Consider the following 17,596-nt stretch of genomic DNA (forward strand, 5'->3'; position numbering starts at 1 on the left):
CACCATGATCTTGCGTGTGCGTAGGAATTTTTTTGAAATTACTACGTTCCCCAACACCAGTCCCTTTGCAGTAAAAGCACTTAGTCTCAGGCTTAGGTCCAGACTTGGGTTTCTTCACTTGAGCAGCAACTGGCTTGATGTTCTTCTTGAAGTTCCCCTTCTTCCCTTTACCCTGTTTCTTGAAACGGGTGGTCTTGTTGGCCATCAACACTTGATGCTCCTTCTTGATTTTTACCTCCGCAGCCTTTAGCATTGTGAAGAGCTCAGGAACCGTCTTATCCATCCCTTGCATATTATAGTTCTTCACGAAGCTCTTCTAGCTTGGTGGCAGTGATTGAAGAACTTTGTCAATGACACTATCATCAGGAAGATTAACTCCCAGCTGAGTGATACGTCTCCGTCGTATCTATAATTTTTGATTGTTCCATGCCAATATTCTACAACTATCATATACTTTTGGCAACTTTTTATACTATTTTTGGGACTAACATATTGATCCAGTGCCCAGTGCCAGTTCCTGTCTGTTGCATGTTTTATGTTTCGCAGAATATCCATATCAAATGGAATCCAAATGGGATAAAAACCGACGGAGCTTATTTTTGGAATATTTGGAAAATTCCGGAAGAAAAATCCATGCGAGACGGTGCCCGAGGTGGCCACGAGGCAGGGGGGCGCGCCCCTGACCCTCGTGGGCCACTCGTAAGGCCGGTGATGCCCTTCTTCAGCCGCAAGAAAGCTAATTTTCTTAAAAAATTCACGGCGAAGGTTTCGATCCAATCGGAGTTACAGATCTCCATATATACCCGAAACGGTGAAAGGGCAGCAGAACAGAACGCAGAAACAGAGAGAGACAGAGAGACAGATCCAATCTCGGAGGGGCTCTCGCCCCTCCCATGCCATGGAGGCCAAGGACGAGAGGGGAAACCCTTCTCCCATCTAGGGAGGAGTTCAAGGAAGAAGAAGACGAAGGGCCGCCCTCTCCCCTTCTCTTCCAGTGGCGCCGGAACGCTGCCTTGGCCATCATCATCATCACCGCTCTACTCCAACACCTCCGCCATCTTCACCAACATTTCCATCACCTTCCCCCCTCTATCTAAAGCGGTCCACTCTCCCGCAACCCGCTGTACCCTCTACTTGAACATGGTGCTTTATGCTTCATATTATTATCCAATGATGTGTTGCCATCCTATGATGTCTGAGTAGATTTTCGTTGTCCTATCGGTAGTTGATGAATTGCTATGATTGATTTAATTTGCTTGTGGTTATGTTGCTGTCCTTTGGTGCCCATCATATGATTGCGCGCTTGGATCACACCCTAGGGTTAGTTGTATGTTGATAGGACTATGTATTGGAGTGCAAGAATGACAGAAGCTTCAACCTAGCATAGAAATTGATGCATACGGGATTGAAGGGGGGCCAATATATCTTAATGCCATGGTTGGGTTTTACCTTAATGAACGTTAGTAGTTGCGGATGCTTGCTAATAGTTCCAATCATAAGTGCATAGAATTCCAAGTCAGGGATGACATGCTAGCAGTGGCCTCTCCCACATAATACTTGCCATCGGTCTAGTAAAGTAGTCAATTGCTTAGGGGCAATTTTGCAACTCCTACCACCACTTTTCCACACTCGCTATATTTACTTTATTGCTTCTTCACTTACAACAGCCCCTACTTTTTATTTACGTAATCTTTATTATCTTGCAAACCTATCCAAAAACACCTACAAAGTACTTCTAGTTTCATACTTGTTCTAGGTAAAGCGAACATCAAGCGTGCGTAGAGTTGTATCAGTGGTCGATAGAACTTGAGGGAATATTTGTGTTGGAAATATGCCCAAGAGGAAATAATAAAATGGTTATTATTATATTTCCTCGTTCATAATAATTGTCTATTGTTCTTGCTATAATTGTGTTATCCGGAAATCGTAATACATGTGTGAATACATAGACCACAACATGTCCCTAGTGAGCCTCTAGTTGACTAGCTCGTTGATCAATAGATGGTTACAGTTTCCTAACCATGGACATTGGATGTCATTGATAACGGGATCACATCATTAGGAGAATGATGTGATGGACAAGTCCCAATCCTAAGCCTAGCACAAGATCATGTAGTTCGTCTGCTAAAGCTTTTCTAATGTCAAGTATCTTTTCCTTAGACCATGATATTGTGCAACTCCGGATACTGTAGGAATACTTTGGGTGTGCCAAACGTCACAACATAACTGGGTGGCTATAAAGGTGCACTACGGGTATCTCCGGAAGTTTCTGTTGGGTTGGCACGAATCGAGACTGGGATTTGTCACTCCGTATGACGGAGAGGTATCTCTAGGCCCACTTGGTAAGCCATCATCGTAATGAGCTCAATGTGACTAAGGGGTTGGTCACAGGATGATGTGTTATGGAATGAGTAAAGAGACTTGCCGTAACGAGATTGAACAAGGTATCGGTATACCGATGATCGAATCTCGGGCAAGTAACACACCGATTGACAAAGGGAATTGTATACGGGATTTCTTGAATCCTCAACATCGTGGTTCATCCGATGAGATCATCATGGAACATGTGGGAGCCAACATGGGTATCCAGATCCCGCTGTTGGTTATTGGCCGGAGAGTTGTCTCGGTCATGTCTGCATGGTTCCTGAACCCGTAGGGTCTACACACTTAAGGTTCGATGACGCTAGGGTTATTAGGAAGATTTGTATGTGATTACTGAATGTTGTTCGAAGTCCCGGATGAGATCCCGGACGTCACGAGGAGTTCCAGAATAGTTCGGAGGTGAAGATTTATATATGGGAAGTCATCATACGGTCACCGGAAATATTCGGGGGTATGCCGGTATTGTACCGGAACCACCGAAGGGGTTTCGAGGGTCCACCGGGAGGGTCCACCTGCCCCGGAGGGCCTTATGGGCTGTAGGTGGAAGGGAACCAGCCCCTAGTGGGCTGGGCGCCATCCCACCCTAGGGCCCATGCGCCTAGGGTTTGGGGGGAACCCTAAAGGGGGGCAAGCCCCCTCCCCCTTGGCCGTCGCCCCCCCTCTAGATCTCATCTAGAGGGGCCGGCCCCCTTCCCCCTTCTCCCTGTAAATAGAGGGGCGAGGGGAGGGCTGCAGCACCATATCCAAGGCGCAGCCCCTCCCCTCCCCAACACCTCTCCTCCTCCGCGTGAGCTTGGCGAAGCCCTGCCGGAGAACTGCCACTCCGTCACCACCATGCCGTCGTGCTACTGTTGGAGCCTTCTTCCTCAACCTCTCCCTCCTCCTTGCTGGATCAAGGTGTGGGAGACGTCACCGGGCTGCATGTGTGTTGAATGCGGAGGCACCGTTGTTCGGTGCTTAGATCGGATTCGGCCGCGATCTGAATCGCTACGTGTACGACTCCTCCAACCACGTTCTTGCAACGCTTCCGACTCGCGATTTTCAAGGGTATGAAGATGCACTCCCCTCTCTCTCATTGCTAGTTACTCCATAGATTGATCTTGGTGATGCGTAGAAATTTTTTAATTTCTCCAACGATCCCCAATAGTGGTATCAGAGCCAGGTTTATGCGTAGTTTCTATGCACGAGTAGAACACAAGTTGTTGTGGGTGTTGATTTTGTCAGTTTACTTGCCGTTACTAGTATTATCTTGATTTGGTGGCATCGTGGGATGAAGTGGCCCGAACCGACCTTACACGTACACTTACATGAGACAGGTTCCAGCGACTGACATGCACTAGTTGCATAAGGTGGCTAGCGGGTGTCTGTCTCTCCCACTTTAGTTAGATCAGATTCGATGAAAATGTTCCTTATGAAGGGTAAATAGAAATTGGCATATCACGTTGTGGTTTTGCGTAGGTAAGAAACGTTCTTGCTAAGAAACCCATAGCAGCCACGTAAAAACATGCAGCAACAATTAGAGGACGTCTAACTTGTTTTTGCAGGGTATGCTATGTGATGTGATATGGCCAAAAGAATGTGATGAATGATATATGTGATGTATGAGATTGATCATGTTCTTGTAATAGGAATCACGACTTGCATGTCGATGAGTATGACAACCGACAGGAGCCATAGGAGTTGTCTAAATTATTTATGACCTGCGTGTCACTGAAAACGCCTTGTAATTACTTTACTTTATTGCTAACCGTTAGCCATAGTAGTAGAAGTAATAATTGGCGAGACAACTTCATGAAGACACGATGATGGAGATCATGGTGTCATGCCGGTGACGATGATGATCATGGCGCCCCAAAGATGGAGATCAAAAGGAGCAAAATGATATTGGCCATATCATGTTACTATTTGATTGCATGTGATGTTTATCATGTTTTTACATCTTATTTGCTTAGAACGACGGTAGCATAAATAAGATGATCCCTCATTAAAATATCAAGAATTGTTTTCCCCCTAACTATGCACCGTTGCTAAGGTCCGTTGTTCCGAAGCACCACGTGATGATCGAGTGTGATAGGTTCTAACGTTCGCATACAACGGGTGTAAGCCAGATTTACACACGCAATACACTTAGGTTGACTTGATGAGCCTAGCATGTACAGACATGGCCTCGGAACACGGAAGACCGAAAGGTTGAACATGAGTCGTATAGAAGATACAATCAACATGAAGATGTTCACTGATGATGACTAGTCCGTCTCACGTGATGATCGGACATGGCCTAGTTGACTCGGATCATGTATCACTTAGATGACTGGAGGGATGTCTATCTAAGTGGGAGTTCATTAAATAATTTGATTAGATGAACTTAATTATCATGAACATAGTCTAAAAAAACTTTGCAATATGTCTTGTAGATCAAATGGCCCACACTAATGTTGCCCTCTACTTCAACGCGTTCCTAGAGAAAACAAAGCTGAAAGACGATGGCAGCAACTACACGGACTGGTTCCGTAACCTGAGGATTATCCTCATAGCTGCCAAGAAAGCATATGTCCTTGATGCACCGCTAGGTGAAGCACCTGTTTTCCCAGCAGATCAAGACGTTATGAACGCCTGGCAGACGCGTAGTGATGATTACTCCCTGGTTCAGTGCGGCATGCTTTACAGCTTAGAACCGGGGCTCCAAAAGCGTTTTGAGCAACACAGAGCATATGAGATGTTCCAAGAGCTGAAAATGGTTTTCCATGCTCAAGCCCGGGTCGAGAGATATGAAGTATCTGACAAGTTCTACAGTTGTAAGATGGAGGAGAATAGTTCCGTCAGCGTGCACATACTCAAAATGTCTGGGTTGCACAACCGCTTGTCTCAACTGGGAGTTAATCTCCTGGATGATGCAATCATTGACAGAATCCTTCAGTCGCTCCCACCTAGCTACAAGAGCTTTGTGATGAACTTCAATATGCAGGGGATGGAAAAGACCATTCCTGAGGTATATTCAATGCTGAAATCAGCGGAGGTGGAAATCAAAAAGGAACATCAAGTGTTGATGGTGAATAACACCACTAAGTTCAAGAAAGGCAAGGGTAAAAAGAACTTCAAGAAGCACGGCAAGGGAGTTGCCGCGCCCGGTAAGCAAGCTGCCGGGAAGAAGCCAAAGAATGGACCCAAGCCTGAGACTGAGTGCTTTTATTGCAAGGGAAACAGTCATTGGAAGCGGAACTGCCCCAAGTACTTAGCGGATAAGAAGGCCGGCAATGTCAAAGGTATATGTGATATACATGTTATTGATGTGTACCTAACCAGCGCTCGTAGTACCTCCTGGGTATTTGATACCGATGTGGTTGCTCATATTTGTAACTCAAAACAGGAGCTGCGGAATAAACGGAGACTGGCGAAGGACGAGGTGACGATGCGCGTCGGGAATGGTTCCAAGGTCGATGTGATCGCTGTCGGCACGCTACCTCTACATTTACCTATGTGATTAGTTTTAAACCTCAATAATTGTTATTTAGTACCAGCTTTGAGCATGAACATTGTATCTGGATCTCGTTTCATGTGAGATGTCTACTCATTTAAATCTGAGAATAATGGTTGTTCGATTTATATGAGAGACATGTTTTATGGTCATGCCCCGATGGTCAATGGTTTATTCTTATTTAATCTCGAACGTGATGTTACACATATTCATAGTGTGAATGCCAAAAGATGTAAGGTTGATAATGATAGTCCCACATACTTGTGGCACTGCCGCCTTGGTCACATTGGTGTCAAACGCATGAAGAAACTCCATGCAGATGGACTTTTGGAGTCTCTTGATTATGAATCATTTGACACGTGCGAACCATGCCTCATGGGCAAAATGACCAAGACTCCGTTCTCCGGAACAATGGAGCGAGCAACCAACTTATTGGAAATCATACATACTGATGTGTGCGGTCCAATGAGTGTTGAGGCTCGCGGAGGCTATCGTTGTGTTCTCACCCTCACTGATGACTTGAGTAGATATGGGTATGTCTACTTAATGAAACACAAGTCTGAGACCTTTGAAAAGTTCAAGGAATTTCAGAGTGAGGTTGAGAATCAACGTGACAGGAAAATCAAGTTCTTACGATCAGATCGTGGGGGAGAATATTTGAGTCACGAATTTGGCACACACTTAAGGAAATGCGGAATTGTTTCACAACTCACGCTGCCTGGAACACCTCGGCGTAATGGTGTGTCCGAACATCGTAATTGCACTCTATTGGATATGGTACGATCTATGATGTCTCTTACCGATCTACCGCTGTCATTTTGGGGTTATGCTATAGAGACTGCCGCATTCACTTTAAATAGGGCTCCGTCAAAATCCGTTGAGACGACACCGTATGAATTGTGGTTTGGTAAGAAACCTAAGCTGTCATTTCTGAAAGTTTGGGGATGCGATGCTTATGTCAAGAAACTTCAACCTGAAAAGCTCGAACCCAAATCGGAAAAATTCGTCTTCATAGGATACCCTAAGGAAACTATTGGGTATACCTTCTACCTCAGATCTGAAGGCAAGATCTTTGTTGCCAAGAATGGATCCTTTCTAGAGAAAGAGTTTCTCTCGAAAGAAGTAAGTGGGAGGAAAGTTGAACTTGATGAAGTATTTCCTCTTGAACCGGAGAGTGGCGCAGCTAAAGAAAATGTTTCTGAGGTGCGTGCACTGACTAGAGAGGAAGTTAATGATGATGATCATGAAACTTCAGATCAAGTTGCTACTGAACTTCGTAGGTCCACAAGGACACGTTCCACACCAGAGTGGTACGGCAACCCTGTCCTAGAAATCATGTTGTTAGACAATGGTGAACCTTTGAACTATGAATAAGCAATGGTGGGACCAGATTCCGACAAATGGGTGGAATCCATGAAATCCGAGATAGGATCCATGTATGAAAACAAAGTATGGACTTTGACTGACTTGCCCGATGATCAGCGAGCCATAGAAAATAAGTGGATCTTCGAGAAGAAGATAGACGCGGATGGTAATGTGACCATCTATAAGTCTCGGCTTGTCGCTAAGGGTTATCGACAAGTTCAAGGGCTTCAGTACGATGAGACTTTCTCACCCGTAGCGAAGCTGAAGTCTGTCTGAATCATGTTAGCAATTGCCGCATTCTATGATTATGAGATATGGCAAATGGATGTCAAAACGGCATTCCTTAATGGTTTCCTTAAGGAAGAATTGTATATGATGCAGCCAGAAGGTTTTGTCGATCCTAAGAATGCTGACAAGGTGTGCAAGCTCCAACGCTCGATCTATGGGCTGGTGCAAGCATCCCGGAGTTGGAACATTCGATTTGATGAGATGATCAAAGCATTTGGGTTTACGCAGACTTATGGAGAAGCCTATGTTTACAAGAAAGTGAGTGGGAGCTCTGTAGCATTTCTCACATTATATGTGGATGACATACTATTGATGGGAAATGATATAGAATTCTTGGAAAGCATAAAGGCCTACTTGAACAAGTGTTTTTCAATGAAGGATCTTAGAGAAGCTGCTTATATATTAGGCATCAAGATCTATAGAGATAGATTGAGACGCCTCATTGGTCTTTCACAAAGTACGTACCTTGACAAGATATTGAAGAAGTTCAATATGGATCAGTCCAAGAAGTGGTTCTTGCCTGTATTGCAAGGTATGAGATTGAGCACGGCTCAATGCCCGACCACGTCAGAAGATAGAGAAAAGATGAGTGTCGTCCCCTATGCCTCTGCCATAGGGTCTACTATGTATGCCATGCTGTGTACCAGACGTGATGTAAACCTTGCCATAAGTTTGGTAGGAAGGTACCAAAGTAATCCCGGCATGGAACACTGGACAGCGGTCAAGAATATCCTGAAGTACCTGAAAAGGACTAAGGATATGTTTCTCGTTTATGGAGGTGACGAAGAGCTCGTCGTAAAGGGTTACGTCAATGCTAGCTTCGACACAGATCTGGATGACTCCAAGTCACAAACCGAATACATGTATATTTTGAATGGTGGGGCAGTTAGCTGGTGTAGTTGCAAGCAAAGCGTCGTGGCAGGATCTACATGTGAAGTGGAGTACATGGCAGCCTCGGAGGCAACACAAGAAGCAATCTGGATGAAGGAGTTCATTACCGACCTAGGAGTTATTCCCAATGCGTCAGGCCCGATGACTCTATTCTGTGACAACACTGGAGCTATTGCCCTTGCCAAGGAGCCCAGGTTTCATAGGAAGACCAGGCATATCAAGCGTCGCTTCAACTCCATTCGTGAAAATGTTCAAAATGGAGACACATATATATGTAAAGTGCATACGGACCTGAATGTCGCAGATCCGTTGACTAAACCTCTTCCTCGAGCAAAACATGATCAACACCAGAACTCTATGGGTGTTCGATTCATCACAATGTAACTAGATTATTGACTCTAGTGCAAGTGGGAGACTTTTGGAAATATGCCCTAGAGGCAATAATAAAATGGTTATTATTATATTTCCTTGTTCATCATAATTGTCTATTGTTCATGCTATAATTGTGTTATCCGGAAATCGTAATACATGTGTGAATACATATACCACAACATGTCCCTAGTGAGCCTCTAGTTGACTAGCTCGTTGATCAATAGATGGTTACAGTTTCCTGACCATGGACATTGGATGTCATTGATAACGGGATCAAATCATTAGGAGAATGATGTGATGGACAAGACCCAATCCTAAGCCTAGCACAAGATCGTGCAGTTCGTCTGCTAAAGCTTTTCTAATGTCAAGTATATTTTCCCTAGAACATGAGATTGTGCAAGTCCTGGATAATGTAGGAATACTTTGGGTGTGCCAAACGTCACAACGTAACTGGGTGGCTATAAATGTGCACTACGGGTATCTCCAAAAGTGTTTGTTGGGTTGGCATGAACCGAGACTGGGATTTGTCACTCTGTATGACGGAGATGTATCTCTGGGCCCACTCGGTAAGACATCATCGTAATGAGCTCAATGTGACTAAGGGGTTGGTCACGGGATGATGTGTTATGGAACGAGTAAAGAGACTTGCCGTAACGAGATTGAACAAGGTATCGATATACCGACGATCGAATCTCGGGCAAGTAACGTACTGATTGACAAAGGGAATTGTATATGGGATTGCTTGAATCCTCGACATCGTGGTTCATCCGATGAGATCATCGTGGAACATGTGGGAGCCAACATGGGTATCCAGATCCCGATGTTGGTTATTGGCCGGAGAGTTGTCTCGGTCATGTATGCATGGTTTCCGAACCCGTAGGGTCTACACACTTAAGGTTCGATGACGCTAGGGTTATTAGGAAGATTTGTATGTGATTACCGAATGTTGTTCGGAGTCCCGGATGAGATCCTGGACGTCGCGGGGAGTTCCGGAATAGTCCGGTGGTGAAGATTTATATATGGGAAGTCATCATACGGTCACCGGAAATATTCGGGGGCATGCCGGTATTGTACCGGGACCACCGGAGGGGTTCCGGGGGGTCCACCGGGAGGGTCCACCTGCCCCGGAGGGACTTATGGGCTGTAGGTGGAAGGGAACCAGCCCCTAGTGGGCTGGGCGCCATCCCACCCAAGGGCCCATGCGCCTAGTGTTTGGGGGAACCCTAAAGGGGGGCGCCACCCTTGCTTGGGGGGCAATCCCCCTCCCCTTGGCCGCGGCCCCCCCTCTAGATCTCATCTAGAGGGGCTGGCCCCCCTTCCCCCTTCTCCCTATAAATAGAGAGGCGAGGGGAGGGCTACAGTACCACATCCAAGGCGCAGCCCCTCCCCTCCCCAACACCTCTCCTCCTCCGCTTGAGCTTGGCGAAGCCCTGCCGGAGAACTGCCACTCCATCACCACCACGCCGTTGTGCTGCTGTTGGAGCCTTCTTCCTGAACCTCTCCCTCCTCCTTGCTGGATCAAGGCGCGGGAGACGTCACTGGGCTGCATGTGTGTTGAACACGGAGGCACCATTGTTCGGTGCTTAGATCGGATTCGGCCACGATCTGAATTGCTGCGTTTACGACTCCTCCAACTGCGTTCTTGCAATGCTTCCGACTCACGATCTTCAAGGGTATGAAGATGCACTCCCCTCTCTCTCGTTGCTAGTTACTCCATAGATTGATCTTGGTGATGCGTAGAATTTTTTTAATTTCCGCAACGATCCCCAACAATTTGTTCTGCCTTTCGCTCCTCGTTGGGTTCGACACTCTTACTTATCGAAAACTGTTGCGATCCCCTATACTTGTGGGTTATCACTGAGTCAAGTGGTTGTGGTACCCAGACATTCTGAGTATATGTTCACTGACAGAACTATTCTCCTCCATTTTGCAGCCATAGAACTTATTGGAGACTTCATATCTCTCAATCCGGGCATTTGCTTGAAATATTAACTTCAACTCCTGGAACATCTGATATGCTCCATGACGTTCAAAACGTTGTTAAAGTCCCGGTTCTAAGCCGTAAAGCATGGCACACTGGACTATCGAGTAGCCATCAGCTTTGCTCTGCCAGGTGTTCACAACATCTGGTGTTGCTCCTGCAGCAGGTTTGTCACCTAGTAGTGCTTCCAGGACGTAATTCTTCCATGCACCAATGAGGATAATCCTCAAGTTATGGACCCAGTGCGTGTAGTTGCTAACATCATCTTTCACTTACTTTCTCTAGGAATGCATTAAAATTCAACGGAACAACAACACGGGCCATCTATCTACAACAACATACACATGCAAAATACTATTAGGTACTAAGTTCATGATAAATTAAAGTTCAATTAATCAAATTACTTAAGAACTCCCACTTAGATAGACATCTCTCTAATCATGTAATTGATCACGTGATCCATATCAACTAAATCATGTCCGATCATCACGTGAGATGGAGTAGTTTTCAGTGGTGAACATCACTATGTTGATCATATCTACTATATGATTCACGCTCGACCTTTCGGCCTCAGTGTTCCGAGGCCATATCTGCATATGCCAGGTTCATCAAGTTTAACCCGAGTATTCTGCGTGTGCAAAACTGGCTTGCACCCATTGTATGTGAACGTAGAGCTTATCACACCCGACCATCACGTGGTGTCTCAGCACGACGAATTGCAGCAACGATGCATACTCACGGAGAACACTTATACCTTGAAATTTAGTGAGAGATCATCTTATAATGCTACTGTCGAACTAAGAAAAATAAGATGCATAAAGGTGTCGGCGTTCTGGGAACGGGGTTCGCAGGCCTACATGACCCATCTTCATCAACAAGGAATTAAGACCCTCACGAGGGGCCAAGCCTCGCGAGGTGGACGACACGAGACCTCCTCAGGAGCGGCCTCACCAGGCTGGCTCACAAGGGGCGGAGAGTTCAAGGTCGGGCAAATGTCGCGAGGTTCTCATGACGTAAGCCATGACGATCGAGACCAGGCGGGCGCCAAGCAGGCGCGAGCGCGCGCAGCGTCCTTGTTTCCTCTTTGGTGCTAAGGGGGCAAGTGCAGGCGCGGAGTACCGAGGCATCCAGAAAAGGTTTCCATATTGGTGCAATGAGACCAAGACCAGAAGGATGGCAAGACGGAGGTCACCGTGGATCCCAAGACGGCGTCACCACCAGAGCCTTTGGCAGGCGAAGACTGCTTTTGTCAGGATAGCTTGTACTAGCTGTCCCCTTTCAAATTGGCCGTTGTAGGCTCCCTTCCCGCTCAATATTTGGGAAGAGGACCAGGGCCTCCATAAATAGGACTAGCCACCACCATAGTGGGGACGGGTCAGAGAATAGAACCTTGGATCGGATCTTCACACACACACAAGTTCACCAAGCACGAGAACACCTCAACCTCAGGAGGCTGTTCTTCCCCTTGTACTGTTCGTCCTCGGCCCAAGAGGCAATCCACCACCACCACACCGGAGTAGGGTATTACACCACAATGGTGGCCCGAACCAGTATAAATCTTGTGTCCTTTGTGTTGCGAGTTCGTCGAGTTAGTTCATGAGATCTTAGCTAAGTTAGGACGTGGATCGATAGGGGGAGATCTTCGCGCGCACCCCAGTGTTCGAACCTTAAGGGTTTTGCCGGAACCCGTGATCTAACAATAGGATAAACATCACATGCAACCAATATAAGTGATATGATATGGCCATCATCATCTTGTGCCTTTGATCGCCATCTCCAAAGCACCATCACGATCACCATCGTCACCGGCTTGACACCTTGATCTCCTTCGAAGCATCATTGTCGTCTTGCCAACTATTGCTTCTACGACTATCGCTACCGCTTAGTGATAAAGTAAAGCAATTACATGGCGTTTGCATTTCATACAATAAAGCGACAACCATATGGCTCCTGCCAGTTGTCGATAACTGTGTTACAAAACATGATCATCTCATACAATAAAATTTAGCATCATGTCTTGACCATATCACATCACAACATGCCCTGCAAAAACAAGTTAGACGTCCTCTACTTTGTTGTTGCAAGTTTTATGTGGCTGCTACGGGCTGAGCAAGAATCGTTTTTACCTACGCATCACAAACCACAACACGGTATAGTGATTGACTTTTGATCTTCAGAAAGAACTCTGATCATTGAATCCGATTCAACTAAAGTTGGAGAAACTGACACCCACCAGCCACCTGTGTGCGAAGCATGTCGGTAGAACCAGTCTCGCGTAAGCGTAATGTCCATGTGGGCTGCTTCATCCAACAATACTGTCGAATCAAGAATCAACTAGTGACAGCAAGCAATATGTATATACCCACGCCCACAACTTCTTTGTGGTCTACTCGTGCAAATAACATCTACGCATAGACCTGGCTCGGACGCCACTGTTGGGGAACGCAGTAATTTCAAAAAAATTCCTAAGCACACGCAAGATCTATCATGGTGATGAATAGCAATGAGGGGGAAGAGCATTGTCCACGTACCCTCGTAGTCCGTAAGCGGAAGCGTTATGACAACGTGGTTGATGTAGTCGTACATCTTCACGATATGACCGATCCTAGTACTGAAAGTACGACACCTCCGCGATCTGCACATGTTCGGCTCAGTGACGTCCCACGAACTCTTGATCCAGCTGAGGGTCAAGGGAGAGCTTTGTCAGCACGATGGGGCGATGATGGTGATGATGAAGCTACCGTCGCAGGGCTTCGCCTAAGCACTATGATGATATGACCGAGGTGGATTATGGTGGAGGGGGGCACCGCACACGGCTAAGGGATCAATGATCAACTTGTGTGTTCTAGGGTGCCCCCTGCCCCCGTATATAAAGGAGCAAGGGGGAGGCCAGCCGGCCCTTGGAGGCGCGCCAAGGAGGGGAGGAGTCCTCCTCCTAGTAGGAGTAGGACTCCCCTTTTCCTAGTCCAACTAGGAGGAGGAAGGGGAAAGGAAGGAGAGGGAGAGAAGAGAAGGAAAGGGCGCCGCCCCCTTCCCTAGTCCAATTCGGACAAGAGGGGGAGGGGCGCGCAGCCCTGCCTTGGCCGGCCCTCTCTCTCTTCAGTAAGGCCCATGTTGGCCCATCAGTCCCCCGATGGTTCCGATAACCCCCCGACACTCCGATAATTATCCGGTGACCCCCGGAACTCATCCGGTGTCAGAATATAGTCATCCAATATATCAATCTTTATGTCTCGACCATTTCGAGACTCCTCGTCATGTCCGTGAGCATATCCGGGAATCTGAACTACCTTTGGTACATCAAAACACATAAACTCATAATACCGATCGTCACCGAACATTAAGCGTGCGGACCCTATGGGTTCGAGAACTATGTAGACATGACCGAGACACGTCTCCGGTCAATAACTAATAGCGGAATCTGGATGTTCATACTGGCTCCCACATATTCTACGAAGATCTTTATCGGTCAAACTGCATAACAACATACGTTGTTCCCTTTGTCATCAGTATGTTACTTGCCTGAGATTCGATCGTCGGTATCTCAATACCTAGTTCAATCTCGTTACCGGAAAGTCTCTTTACTCGTTCCGTAATGCATCATCCCATAACTAACTCATTAGTCACATTGCTTGCAAGGCTTATAGTGATGCATTATCGAGAGGGCCCAGAGATACCTCTCCGATACTCGAAGTGACAAATCCTAATATCGATCTATGCCAACTCAACAAACACCATCGGAGACACCTGTAGAGCATCTTTATAGTGACCCAGTTACGTTGTGACGTTTGATAGCATACTAAGTGTTCCTCTTGTATTCGGGAGTTGCATGATCTCATAGTCATAGGAACATGTATAAGTTATGGAGAAAGCAATAGCAACAAACTAAATGATTATCGTGCTAAGCTAATGGATGTGTCAAGTCAACCACATCATTCTCTAATGATGTGATCCCGTTAATCAAATGACAACTCATGTCTATGGTTAGGAAACATAACCATCATTGATTCAACAAGCTAGTCAAGTAGAGGCATACTAGTGACATTCTGTTTGTCTATGTATTCACACATGTACTAAGTTTCGGGTTAATACAATTCTAGCATGAATAATAAATATTTACCATGATATAAGGAAATATAAATAACAATTTTATTATTGCCTCTAGGGCATATTTCCTTCAGGCACAACCCACCAGGGCGCACCCCCTCACCAGGCGCACCCAGGTGGGTTGTCCCCACCTGGTGGCCCCGCAGTCCCTCCAATCGATGCTATAAAATCCTATTTTTTGCACAAAAAATTAGGTAGAAAGAATTATCATGATCCATGAGACGGAGCCGCTTTCACCTCACGTTCTTCATCGGGAGGCCAGATCTAGAGTCCGTTTGGGGCTCCAGAGTGGGGGATCTTCGTTCTTCGTCATCACCAACCCTTCTCCGTCGCCAATTCCATGATGGTCCCCACCGGGAGTGAGTAATTCCTTCGGAGGCTCGCTGGTCGGTGAGGAGTTGCATGACATTCATCATGTAATCGAGTTAGTTTTGTTAGGGCTTGATTCCTAGTATCCACTATGTTCTAAGATTGATGTTGCCATGACTTTGCATGCTTAATGCTCATCACTTTGGGCCCGAGTGCCATGATTTCTGATCTGAATCGTTTATGTTATCACCATTATATCCATGTTCTAGATCTGATCTTGCAAGTTATAGTCACCTACTACGTGTTATGATCCGGCAACCCCGGAGTGACAATAGTTAAGACTTCTCCCGGTGATGACCGTAGTTTGAGGAGTTCATGTATTCACTATGTGATAATTCTTTGTTCCGGTTCGCTATTATAAGGAGGCTTAATATCCCTGAGTTTCCAATATGGACCCCGCTGCCACAGGAGGGTAGGACAAAAGATGTCATGCAAGTTCTTTCCATAAGCACGTATGACTATTTATAGAATACATGCCTATGTTATGTGATAATTCTTTGTTCCGGTTCTCTCCTAATCCGTGCCTCACGGGTATCACAATGCGAAGCACTGAGTCAAGGCCAGCGGCGCCTACAACCAAGCCCCGGATGAGCGATAAACCTCTTAACAAATTATTTGCAGTTCCTAAGAGCATATCAGGTCAAGGAGGCCTCGGCAAGCACTAGGAAGCAAGCACCTAGTGAGGAGGAGGCCACTCAAAACAAGTCGAGCTAAGTAGTCCCTACATAAAACGATGATGTTGCGACACGGCATAGGAACGGCAAACATAACATAACGATTGAGGTCATAGTCTGATACACGCCCCTCCAGGGCCCATTCTGGTTTCTTTCTGATGCAGGAAGAAAAAGAAGAACAAAATAGAAACGGCGCTTACAACGGTTCACGGGCGCTGGCCCCAGCACCCTCCCGAGCTCAGCTGGACCCCTCCTCGCGCTTCACAGAGGCGCGGCGACGAGATGACCCGCCGCCGTCTTCGAAGCGGGCGCGACGGCTGGTCGTAGCCGCCACTGCTGGAGCTATTGATGGGGGAAGAGCTGCCATAGCCGGACGAAACACGGACGGCACCAAGGGCGGGTTCACCCTCGTCCTCGTCGCGGCCGTCGCCAAGGCCGAGCACTTCCTCGCCGTCCTTCACCTCCTGCCCAGACCATCTTCCCGAAACACCCTCACATAGAGGGTTGCGTCGCCGTCGTACTTGAAGTGAAGGGTGCACCGGATGCCCAGGCCGCGCGCGCGGGCGAACGTCTGCCAACCGCGGGCCAGAGCTACATTGCCCGCGACGGAGACCGCGACCGCAACCCAGGAAGCCCTGCTGTAGCAGCTGTCTTCCTGTAGCCAAAGCCCGCCGGGACTTGAGGCCAGTAGCTCGTCGACGAAGAAGCGTAGGATCTGAAGCCAGTTGCCGGTCGGATTCTCCGACCAAACGATGAAATCTGGCAGCGTCTCCGCCGAGTGGATGCGTGACCGGGGAGGCCGCGCGACCACGTCACGTCTCCCTTCATCAATGGGACCGCCACAACTGGAGCGACCCCTACCCTGCGAAGCGGCACCACCACGGCCGCGCGGAGCCACGGTGGGAGTTGCGGTGTGCTTGAGGGGACGGTCACGTCCACGCTTGGGCACCGGAGAGCCGGGCCCCTCGCGAGGGGCCTTCCCCTTCTCTGCGGCGGTGAACCTCCTCAACGGCGCCATTGGTAGCAGGAGAGGAGCAAGGAAGGAGAAGAAGCGGAAGAGATGGAGGAAGGATGGGTGACGGGGGCTCTGCCCCCTCCCATTTATACCAGGAGAAGGCCAACCAGCACCCCCCCACGATCATAGGTAATGATGGTTTTCCTTGCATGTCGCAGGGACTTGTCAAGTCCGGCAGTTGCCGAGGCGGCGTGGGGAAGCGGAGACGCCCATGTCCAATCAACCGTGACGCGTCAACCAAGGCCGCAGGCTATTGGGGCCCGCGGCGCTCCGCACTTGACCCTTGGTTTCGCCTCAAAGCCAAGCCCGAGCGTGCCTTGGGCTCGGGGGCTACTGTCGGCATTCTGGGAACGAGGGTCCCCAGACTTGCCTGCTTGCGGCCCACGGCGTGGCTTTGCTGGCAGGCCTGCACGGCCCATCTTCATCAACAAGGAATCTAGACCCTCGTGAGGGGCCAAGCCTCGCGAGGCAGACGACATGAGACCTCGTCAGGAGCGGCCTCACCAGGCTGTCTCGTGAGGGGCGGAGAGTTCAAGGTCGGGCAAACATCGCGAGGTTCTCGTGACGTAAGCCATGACGATCAAGACTAGGCGGGCGCCAGCGCGCGCAGCGTCCTTGTTTCCTCTTTGGTGCTAAGGGGGCAAGCGCAGGCGCGGAGTACTGAGGCATCCAACATA

Source organism: Triticum urartu, chromosome 2 (genome assembly GCF_003073215.2).
Source record: "Triticum urartu cultivar G1812 chromosome 2, Tu2.1, whole genome shotgun sequence".
Taxonomy (NCBI): Eukaryota; Viridiplantae; Streptophyta; class Magnoliopsida; order Poales; family Poaceae; genus Triticum; species Triticum urartu.